Source organism: Rhincodon typus, chromosome 11, assembly GCF_021869965.1.
Source record: "Rhincodon typus isolate 14 chromosome 11, sRhiTyp1.1, whole genome shotgun sequence".
In the NCBI taxonomy this organism is placed as follows: domain Eukaryota; kingdom Metazoa; phylum Chordata; class Chondrichthyes; order Orectolobiformes; family Rhincodontidae; genus Rhincodon; species Rhincodon typus.
The window spans coordinates 63,357,130-63,371,517 of NC_063342.1; the positions used below are offsets into that span (position 1 = coordinate 63,357,130).

The 14,388-nt window shown below is 41.4% G+C and overlaps 2 protein-coding genes across 13 annotated transcripts in view; one reads left to right on the top strand and one right to left on the bottom strand.

Annotated features, from left to right (window-relative positions):
- LOC109928620 (gamma-taxilin) overlaps positions 1-14,296 on the bottom strand; it is a 66,284-nt gene extending 51,988 nt beyond the window's left edge. Inside the window, exon 1 of one of the 2 annotated variants that reach the window (XM_020528548.2) lies at positions 14,224-14,296. The gene's annotated coding sequence lies outside the window, so the exon portion shown is untranslated. Of the gene's footprint in view, positions 1-14,104; positions 14,126-14,223 lie in introns of those variants that run through there. The other variant, XM_048602686.1, reaches the window with a different exon arrangement.
- Positions 1-14,388, top strand: part of reps2 (RALBP1 associated Eps domain containing 2) — a 362,214-nt gene that overhangs the window by 181,476 nt on the left and 166,350 nt on the right. The window lies entirely within an intron of this gene.

The following is a 14,388-nucleotide window of genomic DNA, read 5'->3' on the forward strand; positions in this document are numbered from 1 at the left end:
GAGTGATGCTGCTCAAACAGTAGGGACAGGGAGACAGGGGTATAAAAGAGGGATTAAAGGAGATTCGGAGGCGGGGACTGTAGTCTAAATATGGCTCGTTACTGGGCATTGGAGGGATGTATCAACCTGAAATTATTGTTAGTCTTTGGTAGTGGATTTTCCTGGTTGCTTTGGATAGGAGGTGTCTTCTTGTGGGGCAGCTGGCACCATCCGCACAGTTTTCTATTAGATCCCACTATTGAAAAGAAAGAAACCTTTCCACAGGCAGCTGCAGCTGTCCTGGGCCAGACAATGGGAAAGGGAAGGACACACACTTATACACCCTCAGTTGCCATCTCCCAGCTTTTGCCTTCTTCCTTCCTCTCACCTCCAAGTAACAGGCCTTAGGAAAGTGGGCTAAGTACCCTCCTCAGTGCTGAAAACAAATCTCTCCCTCTCCCTTCTTCACAACAGAAGTTGTGAATGTCTTCTTCCTGATGTCACTGTTGTTGACTCTTCCTTCCCCTCTCCTCCCCCAAAAATGGAGATCGGCAAAATAAATAAAAGGAAGCTACCTCCTTCCAAGTTCCTTCACACTCCTACTTCTTCAGGCTATAGCAGCAGCAACATCTCCTCACCTGTCAGCATTGAGGATTCTTTCCCAGAAAGTCAGAAGATAAAACTGGAGTCAATCTTTACACATTTGTATACATTCACAATGGAAGCAGACACCTCCGAAGCCCCCCACAGTTTGTCTGTATCCATTACAGAATAGGGTTCAAGTGAATTCCCTGTAATGCCTTCCAGCTACACATAATTCAGTACGCATTAAATCAGCAAAGAGAAAATGGCTGGACTAATAATTCTGGGCATCAGTCCCAGTGATCACTATCATGTGGCAATCAATGCATCACCAAACAGAAAACACACCTTATCAAAGGTTTTGGTCTTACATACATTAGGACATTTTGCAAGAATACAAATTAGAGGGAAAACCAACATTTCTACTGTTAAGAAGAGAGGTTTTTTTGGTTTGCAAGCAGACTGTGATTGATAGAAGTTTTGCCATGAAAACTGTACCAACTAATGAGAATTGACAGACAATTGCTTTATTTGCATTTGAAACCAGGCAGATTATCTCTGATTGGTCAGGGAATTGCCTGCATTGATCTCTTGCTTGGCAATACTTAAGTTCTGTTCCATATGCAATGTGATATCCTTCATGTACATTTTTACATTTGCAAAAGATCATCTTTTCTGGATGAATCTTCACACCTGGGCGTATCCTTACTGCATCTGTTCTAACTAGTGTGGCCTTGAACAAACAAGCAAAGACTCAGAGCTGATCTTGCAATTTAAACCCAGGCATGAACTTTATCTGCAGCTATAAACCGCCGAGTCCAAAATGGGTGATACTTGGTATTTAAGAAAAACACCAAGTTTTCACTGCAGAGTTGCCACTGCGCCATTGCTTCTCAGAGTGGGATATTTGATGCCAAATGGATTGCAGCGAGTCAAGAAAGCTGCTCACTATCACCGTTGAGGGCAATCAGAGATATATAATAGATGGCCACATCCCACGGAATGAATAAAAAAAAATTGAGCAAGTGGATCAAGGCTCTTCATTCGTTTCAAATTGATCAAAACGATCTTCAATTTGTATTTTCACAAATCCTCCAAGTTCCCAGAACTTCAGTCGGACTCCTGAAAGAGATGGGTAGAACACCCCAAATGGTCATACCCACCTCAATAAACACAGCGAACTGTCTCCCTGTGGAGGGGGGTAAGAATTGCTGAAGAGACTGCAACAAAGGCAGAGTTAGGTCCTTGGAGATTGGTGCAAGCTCCCCAAACCCCACACGGAGTTTTGATGGACATGCAAATATCAGATGCATTTCTAACAGGAGACAGGAATGGTAGCAGGCCAGCAAGCTCCTCAGATTTGCTCTGAGCCTCATCCCTTCATAATCTTAATCAGTGTATCCATGTTTCTGTCCCAGGGTTGAAAACTCCAATTGTGCTACAACTCTACAAACTACAAAAAAAGTGATGCAAAACATCCATGAACACAGGAATATTGTTTGATTGTTAAACAGCTCTGCTTCTCCCTTTTTAAAATGCAGCTGTTTCTTCCCAATACCACAGAACATAAGAAGGTCACATCTCTAACAATGCTAAACATCACACATCACAGCTGGCAACTTAACACCTCCTGAAGCACAACTCAGATCAGGGCCAAAATGTGCTACAGATAGCGCAGGTCATTGTGGCTTCAAGTGGTTTGATGGTCTAAGACCCTCAGCCCATAGACAACTTCTCCTGAAATCACCAGAATTGTCTCGTCATACTACACTGCTTGTTCTTCATACACAATGTGCCTTGTCCTCTTAACAGCATAAGGCAAAGTAACTCACAGTCTGCATTCCACAAGCTCTATTCAATTAAACTTAAGACTGGGATGCTTGCCGTTATGCATATGTTATGCTGTCAGTAGAAAATGAACAGCATTAGCTGCTCATTATACTTGCATTCGTCCAGAGACTTTCTACGGATTTTGCCCTGGACCTTACTGTAAATTAGTCAAAATTATGTGGTGTCCTCTAGAGGAACTAGGATCAGTGTGAACAGGGAAAGTCGCTCCTTAACCAATCAGACTGGAGAAGCCTTACTAAAGGCACCAATCTGAACCTGGAAATGCAAGTTTAAAAAAGGGAGTTCAATACCAAATCAAGTCAAAGCAAAAGTAAAATGGGATTGAGGAGGATAAAGATGCAAAACGTTTATAGAACTTATATTGTTTTTAAAGTCTGAAACAACAAACATAATCTCAAGGAATGTGTCTTTACACTTGTAAACATTATTCTTCAGTTTGACAGTTCGCAAGAAGTAGCACGCCCATTAAAAATTCACTTGGATAAGCCCCAGCTTATTCCGATGAGGTTAGTGTCGTTTCTTTCATGTAAAATCTGGCAAATTTTTTTTCCTTATTAGGTGCCACAAATAAGTTACACAACCAGTCGCTAAGAACACAGTATGCTAATCAGCATTTTCTACGCTTTCAATATGTACCAATGTCCTTTAAAATTGCAACATCTCCCCAGGTTCTTCACAAGAGTTTACAGCAACATCAAGTTAAACAAGCTACATGGACAGGAGACCAAACATTGAATAAAACAGGAATTGAGGGAAAGGTTGGGGAATTTAGGAAAGGTGTTTCTATTCTTTTACAGTTTATATAAATGGAAAAAAAAGGTCTTGTCACTGCAACAATTAGATTTTACTCTGGACAATGTCAAAAACCAACTTTAGTAGCACACTGCTACCATCTTCCACGTATGTATGGAGTGGCTCCCATCTCTGCTCATAACATTTTGATTACGGTCCCAGAGATCCCACCGGCAGAAATTGAAACGAGAGACTATAAGCAAAGACCCAACATCTGCATGATACGTTGCAAATTAGTAGACAACAGGTTTCAATTCCTTGTTGACAGCAACATCAATCTACTTCCTTCCTGAGCTGCCAATTTTAAAGATTATTTACAGTTATCAAAGAATCACCACTAAATATTTTTTCATAATCTCATAAGAAATAGTTGAAGTGTTATCTTTTTTCAGGTACTAACTATGTTGATTAGACAGCCATGTGAACCACCCCGTATTTTAAGCCAAACGCCTCAACAAATTATTTAGTATAAGACTGAATAACCAGATGTGTTCTGTCTTAGCTGCTTCCAAGAAAACTGTGAAAACATAATGTAGCTGGTCACAAAGAGATCACTATGTGATTTTGATTTTCTTCTGCTCACTGCACAGGCAAAGAATTGCACAGCTAACTCCAACTTCTTTTCAAACGGCATTCAACAAGGTACAACAACGACAGGGTGTATGAATGGTAAGTACACAGGCAGCTGGGGCATTATAGTAGGAAGACTGGAGAACTGGTTAATGGACAGGGGAAGGGAGTTAGGATACATTACGCAGTTTCAAGTCAACAGGCCGACCAGGGGAATGCCACAAACAATCAGCACTGAGACCACAACCATTTGCAATCCACATTCACAACTTAAATAAAGAGGTCGTGAATCATGTATCTATGCTTGTTAATAATACAGAGCTCAGTGGGAACTCAGTGGGAGGGCTCAAAGAGACTGCACAGAAATATAGGTGGTGAAGAAAGTGGGCAACAAGGTGGCAGATGGAGCAATGATGCGAGCAAGTAGGAGGTTATTCACTTTGGTAATTGGGACAGGAAAGCAGAATTTGTTTAAAGTATGAAAGTATATAAGTTCACACTGGGGCTACAATAACAAGGACAGGGGCTCTTTGGCACATTAGAAATGTTCCACAGGCCGTGGTTCAAGTCCCACCTACTCCAGAGGTGTATCATAACATGTCTGAGCAGGTTGATAAAAATAACTGCAATAACAAGGAAGTTGAGCTAACAATTGCATCGGACTTTGGTGAGATCACACCAAGAACGTTACGTACAGTTTTGGTTTCCATATCCAAGGGAGGATATATTTGTCCTGGAGGAGATACAGCAAACGTTCACTAGATTAATTGCTGGGATGACAGAGCTGTCCTATGATAACAGGCTCAATTAATTGGGTCTGTACACCCTAGAGTTTAGAAGAATCAGGGTTGATCAGAGTGGAACATTCCAAAGAGGACTGATAGGGTAACCACACAGGTTGTTTTCTCTGACCAGGAAATCTAGAACATGACTCTCACACTCAGAATAAAGGAGTCCAACATGTAGGATTGAGAGGAGACATTTCTTCAAGGGGTTGGGAATCTTTAGAATGATTCAGCACAAGGGGGCTGTGGCTGCGGCTGCACAGTTGATGCATATAGTCAAAGCTGGCACAGTCTGTTCTTTCACTCTCTTGGGCAACCTAGGGATTGGGGAGGAGGAGGGAAAAGTGTAGCTGACACAGGCAATCAGCACTGATCACAATGAATGGCAGAGCAGATTCAGGTGACTGTGTGGTCTCTTTCTAAGCAAAAGGAGCTTTCTCTTTGGATAAAAAAGCAACAGGTATGTAACATCACTGAAAATGCTTTCACCATTCTAGTGCTTTAGATCTGTTTCTACTGTAACCAAATCGTGATCACAAGGTTACTCTTTCATTGGGAACAAAGAAGTGGATAAATAGGAGGACATACGTTAAAGGAATATTGGTTAAAGAAATAATCATAGCTATGAGAAATGATGACATGCTAGAAGGGTCATTAAATGAAGACCCACGAATTGAACTGAAGAACAAAAAAAGTCCATCATGCTGTGTAGAGTGTACCCATGGACCCCAAAGAGTCAAAAGGAGACACGAGCAAATCCGCAGACCATCTGCTGAAAATACAGAAGTAAAATATCAGTAACAGTAAGGGATTTCAACTATCTTAATAGAAATTGGCATAATTATAAATGGTGGAGGGCACAGAATTCTGAAACTGCATGAGGAAGAACTATTTTTGGCTAGTAGGCAGTAAGTGTAACAGAAGAAGGGCAATTTGGGACTTACTTTAAATGAATGAATCTGGGCAGATGGAAAGGATATCAGTGGGATAGTAATTTCTGATCATACCACTAAAATGCTAAGGTTCACAGTAGTTTTGGAAAAGAATGAAGACAGTGAGAATAGAAGTTTCAAACTGGGGAAAGGCTCGTTTTGAAAAGCTGAGGTGTGATTTGGCAAAAATGGATCGGAAATAGTTACAAGAAAGTAAAGCTCAATTCCAGTGGAGGAGGCATCTAAGAACAATCAAATATATTCCCACAAAGACAAAAAGGTGGCCCTCACAAATCCAGACACCTTGGATGGATGTCAAAGATTAGATGGAGTAGAAGGTTAAAAGAACAGAGAAAGCTAACATCATTCTCAAGCTATGGAAAGAAGCTGCCAGTGTAACAATGGTACTGCACAATGTACCCTGTACAAAAAAAAATTTAAAAAGTTCATTTTATTTTCAAGTTTACTTTGCTCCTTCACAGCAGTCCTTCTTGCTCCTTCTTTCTCCCACTTCCCCCTGTGGCCTCACATGCTCCAACAGGCCTCCCAACACTCCAGGCAAAAAAGGAGGCTGGCCCAGGATGCTGGTCTCCCCAGTGTAGGCCCCGGCAGGTTCACCAATGTGGTTTACAGAAGGAAATCTACCATCCTTACCCGGTCTGCCCTATATGTGACTCCACAATTACAGCAATATGGTTAATCCTTAACTGCTCTCTGGTTAATTTGGATGCCTTCATTCCTGAAACAACTTAAAAAAAAAAAAAAAAAAAAATCACAGCCTGCATGAAACATATCCCAGGCTACTAAGAGAGGCAAAGAAAGAAATAGAGAAGGCTCTGGTCATCATTTTGTAATCTTCACTAGCTGCAGGCCTCAAGCCAAAGGACTGCTAAGAGTTACATTATTGTTTGTAAAGTAAGGACAGAATAGTTTGACAATCCAGCCAGCCTAACACGCAAGTTAACAAATTACTGGAAGAAAATTATGTGATATAAATTGTCATTTGAGTGGCACAGGTTATTAAAAGGCAGTCAGCAAGAATTCGATAAGAGAGGGTTGTATCTGCCTAAGTTGATGATATTGTTTTAAAGCAAATAACAGAGAAAGTTGAAGAATGCAAGTAGCCCACGAGTACTTTCACAAGGTTGCCGTCAAGGTCTCCTGCATGACAGACTGGTCAGAAAATTTAGAACCCACAGGATCCAAAAAGAAGTAGATCAAAAGTTGGATCGAAAAAAATCGATTCAGTTGCAGAAGCAGAGTTATGGTCAACAGGCATCTTTGTGACTGGAGGGTTACCACCTTTGAGATCCTGCACAGCTTCAATCCTGGGCTTCTGGCTGTTTATGGTACTGCAATGATTCAGACTTGAATGTAAGTAGCATTATTAAGCAGTATTCATAGAATGCAAAAATTAGCCACGTGGTTGATAATGAAGGAGAAATTATGAGACAACTGGACCGATTGGGTGCGTGGAACTGCAAAATTTAGAATTCACAGCAAAGCCTTGAGGAGTGATGCACTAGGGGAAAATAAACAAGGCATGGGAATACACACGGAGTGAAAACCTTGAAGCAAATTTTCAGACATCTTCAGGTTGCAGGACATGTCACTCAGGATTTCAAGAGGGTATACAGGATACTTTCCTTCTTTTTTGCTCAAGGTGTCCAGAATAAAAGCAGGGAGGTTATACTAGAACTGCACAGAACACTGGCTAGACAGCAGCCAAAGTATTCCATACTGTTCTGGTCATGGCATTACAAGCAGAAAGTAATCATGGGAAGAGGCACTATAAACATTAATGGGGACTCTGCAAGAAATGGGGCATTCTGGCTATGAAGAAAGACTGGACAGGGTTGAGGTTGTTTACCTTGGAAAAAGCACTTGAAGGGAGATTAAATGAGCCCTATAAAATTATGAGGGATCTTGCAGCGAATAGAAAGGACTTATTTCCATTAGCTGAGGGATAACTGAGCAGGGGACATAGAGATGCTATCTACAGAACAAAAATTGCAAGGCAGGAATTAACTGGATGTCTTTTATAATCAGCTGGTGCATACATAACGGGCCAAATGATCACCTCCTATACCATGAATCTCTCTATCGTTTTATCATTAATAAAAACCGGCGGACTGCAGATTAACATATTCCATGTTGACTTCTGACGTTGATTCTATGATCCTAAAATTAAAGAAGACATCCTGATGATGTATTACACGGACATCATGCAAACTGATGACGTACAACAGGTTGTGCAATGCACCAGTTGAGAGATCTGTCATTTAAATGAGTTTGAAATATAACTGTGGATAAAAAGGCTCCTCATTTGATTTTCAAAATATTAAAACACAATCACTTCATAACAAACCAATTCATTTTACATAAATATACACACCCTTGGGTGCAAGATTTGTTTATTGATGGGTGTCTATTGGACTGAAACCTGTAAGACTGTTTTCACATCACTTTAAAGGGCGGGAAGCTTTAAACAGAGCTAACACAAGCTGTCACAGAAAATAAGGAGCTGTTGATCCAGGAAACAAAGTGAGACGGGATTATATATGATGTGCAAATCTTCTTTAAAAATAGAAGACGTGTGTGGAAATTAAAGGTAGTAATACCATTAATTAAACTTAATCTGGTCAGCTATTTACATATCCCCATTCCAGATTCATTTCCAGCTGTTTACGACTGCTCAACATTGTTTATTGCAGAGGCTGAGAAAAGGCTAACGTTACGAAATAAAAGCATATGGAATTTCACATTAAGGGCTCCTTCCCCTCCCGACCCACACATCCAAAAACAATTAGTTACCAAAGAACAAATTCAGATTCTGGGGGATAATACTTTTACTGCACCTTCACATCATAAACATATTTGATAAAATTCCACACTCCAGCCCACAAATTATGTCCAGAATCCGGGAGTATATAACGTTGCAATCTGTCCAGGAGAATTTTTACCCTTGTTATGAACCGCAGAATTTCACTGTGATTATCAGGAATGCTATCCAAGATGTTCTGGAGGCTGAATTGACAAGTGTAGGTAAGGTTAGCAGGATGTTTGTGTAATTAGACACAAGTTCAAATTAAAGCTGTATGAATGCTGTCTAAGGTGATAGTGAATGATGTTTGGTACTATGCCAGATCATGGGCTGAACAGTATTAATGTACAATAACAGGCTATTCCAGTCATCAGGAATTCACATAAGTTGACATTTATCATTATTTTAATCAATCTGGATGGATCTGTCCCACCTCTGGCACAGGTGGGACATGAACCCAGATCTTCTAGTTTCTTCCAGATCTTCTAAATTTAAAGACACTACTACTGCTCTGCAAGAGCACCTAATTTACAGTCAAAGAAATTTTAATGCAAGGCATTTTAATAGTGCAACCTAACAAAATACTCAGGCATTTCGTAATGTTAGAGACAGTGATCTAAGCTTGGTCTGAGAACTGTAATGAAAGCTTGTGATGTTGGTAGACCAGCAGCTAAGATAGGTACAGGAGTGATGGGTAGGCAGGATGCAACATGCGTTATGATGCTGGCAGAGTTTTAGGTTTAAAACTGCGGAGGATGGGACACCAGCAAAGAGAGCACTGATATAGTAGAATCTGAAGGATGGCCATTTCAGCAGCAGACTCAACAAAGCACAGACAGGCAACTTCACTATAGAGGAAGTGGGATAGCATCCGTGACAGACAGGTTATGGGGCTAGAAGCACAATTTAGATTCAATGACAACTCTGAGGTTGCACAGTTCCAGTCAGAGGAGTCCAAGAAGAAAGTTCAACCCAATAAGGCAGCAGGTTTTAAATGGAGGGCAAGGTAAAAACAATGGTTTTGGTTTTTGAGTAGTTAATAGGATGCAGACAAAACAGAGGCAGTGGCAGTGAAGGGATCGGGATAGGTGGGAATGAGATCGGGCTAGCAAGGTGTTCACATGGAAACCAATTAGGGTTGAACAACAAATGTTAACCTGTCAAATGATGCTCTCTGGATTGTGGCACTGACGGTACAATGTAGGTGAAGAACTGGAGGGAGGCCAAGGGAATGGTGTGGATTATGGAAGATTAACAAAGTGAAGCTTCTTTTCTTTGACTTGAGGTGACCTTGTTAAGTCTTCAAATAACTATAGAGTCTTGAAAATAAAATATTAGGACTTGTCCAAAGTAGCCTTTCAGCATAAAACTAGAATGCCGACATTAATTGTATGCTCCTGTCCTGGAACTTGAACACAGAACCCTCTACATAAAAGGGGTGTGCTACCAACAAAACCAAGTTGACAATTCAGGTTATATTCCTAAATTATGAACTTTTTGCACATGCCGTCTAGAAATGTACTTTGCTTCATATCCCAGCCACATAAATCAAGCCTTTGCCTAGTAACACTGACTTCACATGGAAATTATTTTATTGCAGAACACGATCCACAAAATGAGACGCATTTGGATTTTTAAACATCCAAAAAAAGCAAACCATTGCATAAAACAAGTGCAAATTACAGATATTAGCATAATTCTGGATTCAGTGTAGAGTCACTGATGTTTCACAAACTTGCCTTAACAATATGCATACAATTATAGCTATAAATAAGTAGGAAAATCTTACATACACTCTGCTGAAAATCACATAACAGCTTAATCCTTCTGGAATTGAACCACAATTCACATCACTTTTGTTCTTTTTTGAATCACTGTTATCCAATTTCATGAGCAGAAACTTCAACTGCTAGCACAAATGTTTATGCATCTACTTACTAATTGTGATTCAAACATTAGATTGATTTACTTAACTAGTGCTGACTACGCATCTCAACCGAAACACAAATCTTGGCCAATTACTGCATAGGTGATATATGACAAGACCACATGCCAAGGTGATTATTCAACAGGAATCCGTATTCAACAGATACGTAAGTATACAAATTATCAAACAGCCACGTTAGGAGGGAAATATTCAAACAAAGAACATAAATCTTGGAATCTCCTTTCTCAGTGCACTTGTACATCTCTGGTACCTCTTAGAAAATTAACGGTTAAGAGACACACTTTTGCTCTCCTCCTTTTTCTTCCGTTTGAAGAACCACAAGGTTGGTTTCTATCCCTTTCCTAACTCCCCACCTACACTCACCTTTACTGGCCCCATCCTCGCCTCTTCGACCTGTTTGTTTCCTCTCCACCTATCCTCTCCTCTATCCCTCTTCTATCCGCCTCCCACTCTCGCCCTATTTATTTCAGAACCCCCCTCCCCTCCCCCTTTTCTCATGAAGGGTCTAGGCCTGAAACGTCAGCCTCTCTGCTCCTACGATGCTGCTTGGCCTGCTGTGTTCATCCAGCCCTGCACCTTGTTGTCTCGGTTTCCAATCCTGTCTGGATTGGAGCCGGAGGCCAATAAAAAGGTCACAGGGTCAAAGTGCCTGATGTTTTCAGGCCACGTAACTTCACTACATGCTTCAACATCCACATCAGAGCTCAAAGGCACAGGTCTGGCTCAGCTTTTGTCTTACTGTCTAGATAGTGGTCCTTGGCCAGACCCAGGGATTTATTGAGATGTCCCACAAACTGCTTAGCTCAGATAGGTTCAAGAAGGGACTGGCTCAATATACAAAACAAAAACAAGCCATTCGGGGTGATGGTAATCAAATAAGAAACTTAATTAAAAGATATGCAACAATAATTCTTGGGAGGCATTGTCCTGTTCTATCCAACACATTAAAAATGGCTCAGGTTAAAAGATTTTGTGGCACGTCCTGAAGTTGAGAGCCTGAGGATGCCCGAGTTAGCATGGCACAGCTTCTCCCATTAAATGCTTGTTACACACGATCCCACTGCCACTCCCCCTTCATTTAACATCAGCTCCATATTTTTCTAAATACAAACCAAAAGAACTGCGGATGCTGTAAATCAGGAACAAAAACAAAGTTGCTGGAAGAGCTCAGCAGGTCTGGCAGCATCTGTGAAGGAGAAAACACAGTTAACGTTTCGGATCCGGTGACCCTTCCTCAGGAGGAAGGGTCACCGGACCCGAAATGTTAACTCTGTTTTCTCCTTCACTGATGCTCCCAGACGCTCCCAGACCTGCTGAGCTTTTCCAGCGACTTTGTTTTTGTTCCATATTTTTCTATTCTTTTCTCCCTCGTGTTTATCTCACTTCTCTTAAATCCATCTATACTAATCACCTAACAGCATCACTGGCTTCTTGCGTCCTGAGGAACTGTTTGCATACACAATCATTATCTAATGATCTCTGCTGTAAGTGTGCATGTGCAGAATTGAGATGATACATTATCAGCTAAAATTTGTTCTGACAGAGGGTGCACTCTAGTCACTTACCTCCCTCCCCTCCACAGATGCTGAATGAAGCAGGATGTTTCCACTTGGTTTATGCTTCAAATGAGAAACTGATAGGTATTGGTAGGTTGTGACCGTTTTTTCCCAATTCACAATCCATCAATGCTTACTGTCCAGGTTGACATGTTTAGTTTAGCACGGTGTTCCAGGACCATGCCTCCTTCTGGAGATGTTGACGTCATGGTAACGTCACTTGAGTAATACAAAGGCACAGGATAATGTTGAGAACATGGTTCAAATTTCACCACGACAGCTGGTGGAATTTGAGTTCAATTAATACAAATCTGGAATTATAAAACTAGTCTCATTGATGATCATGATAACCACTGACGATGATCGATCATCATAAAAAGCCATCTGGTTCACTAATGTCCTTCAGAGAAGGGAATCTGTTGTCCTTGCCTGGTTTGGGCTATGTGTGACTTCAGACACAAAGCAGCATGATTGGCCCATTTCAGAGGGCAGTTAAGTGTCATTCAGTTCAAGGGCAATTAGGCATGAACAACAACTGTTGACCTATCCAGTGACGCTCACATCCATGAAAGAACAAAGAATATTGTGGAACCTGCAAGCATCTGCAAATTTAAGATATATAACATATTGGCTAAATGAGGATCTTTCACGGTTCCCCAAAAGCTGCCATAGGCAAGCAGCAATATGAGTGATGAAAGCAAGTTAAGACCAAGGCTATTGATACCTGCCAACATTAAAGCATGGCAGTGAACTTTCATGTCCACACATCCTAGTTAGAGTCACAGAGATGTACAGCACCGAAACAGACCCTTTGGTCCAACTCGTCTGTGCTAAGCAGGTATTTTAAATTACTCCAGTTCCATTTGGTAGCATTTGGACCATATTCCTCTAAACAGTCCCTATTCATATACCCATCCAGATGCATTTTAAATATTGTAATTGTACCAGCTTCCACCAGTACCTCTGGCAGTTGATTCCATACACATTTTTCTGTGTGAAAAGTTGCCCTTTAGGTCCCCTTTAAATCTTTCCCCTCTCACTTTAAACCTATGCCTGCTAGTTTTGGACTCTGTTACCCGGGGGAAAAGACCTTGACTATTTACTCTATCCATGTCCTTCATGATTTTATAAACTTCTATAAGGTCACCCCTCAGCTTCTGATGCTCCAAGGAAAATAGCTACAGCCTATTCAATTCAAACCCTCCAACCCTAGCAACATTCTTGTAAGTCTTTTCTGAACTCTTTCAAGTTTAACAACATCCTTCCTACAGCAGGGAGACCAGAACTGCATGCAGTATTCCACAAGTGGCCTAATCAATGTCCTGTACAGACGCAACATGTCCTCCAACTCCTAAATTCAATGCATTAACCAATAAAGTCAAGCATACCAAACGCTTTCTTCACTATCCTATCTACCTGCGACTCTACTTTCAAGGAACTACGAATCTGCACTCCAAAATCTCTGTTCGGCAACACTCCCCAGGACCCTACCATTAAATATATATATCCCGCCCTGATTTGTCTTACCAAAAAATACGATCTCACAGTCTCTAGATGAAACTCCACCCGCCACTCCTCGGCCCATCTGATCATGCCTGCAAAAATTTAACGTGGGCCTCCAGTGATTCACTACAATTCCCAGATCTTCAAGTTTTGTAACTCAAATACATCAAATTTTATTGCCACTGCTTTAATATCACGCACCGGACCTCAGGCATCGTGGAATTTTTTTTTCAGTAAACTACCAGGGTCCAGCTACAGCAATGAGAGCCTGCAGCAGATCACAGAATCGATATCAATATCCTTGTACACACAGCACCGTTTATAGCCCTATAGAGGTACTCACACAGTAACTTTGGAACTGAAAATAGTTGCAGGTGCAAAACACGTGGAGAACCGTCACTAATTTGAAACTCTATTTGCCTATTTTAATCGCTGCTTAAAGAAAAGGAATGGTTTCATAAAATATCTCGGTTACCAACATGAATATGGCAAGAACTCTGAACAGACGGACGCCTTACTGCAACGTCGAAAGCCAGTATTTATACCAGTACCAAATTTAAACCTGCCTGCGTATTTATCTTCGGCATAAATGCGCGATTTTCTGTTTCCACCGCCAGAAGAGAAACGTGCTTTGCCGTGTTAACTTGCAGATCCTGCCCATGTGCTAGTCCACGCTGCAACTGCAGCACAGCGGCAAGCCCCGGAGCGCAAACTGAACCGAAGGCACAAAACAAAACACGCACGGAGACACCTTCCCATAAGGAGGCAGGGATACCACCTACCGCAACCCCGGCAGCTTTTACCCCGGGCTGGCAAACTGCTATAGACCGTCCAAGACAAAAATAATACTGACACACATGGTTAACGCGGACAAGAGAGAATAAAACAAAGTCCTTGAGACCGTTTGCTGCTCAGCTTTGAACAGGTTCCCTCCCTCGCAGTCGGCACCCGGGGGGGCAAAGTGACTCCTGGACCCCTGTCCTGAGCTCGTGGGGAGGAAAGAGAGAGGGGGGGGACCGGTTCAAAGCTGAGCAGCAAACGGTCTCAAGGACTTTGTTTTATTCTC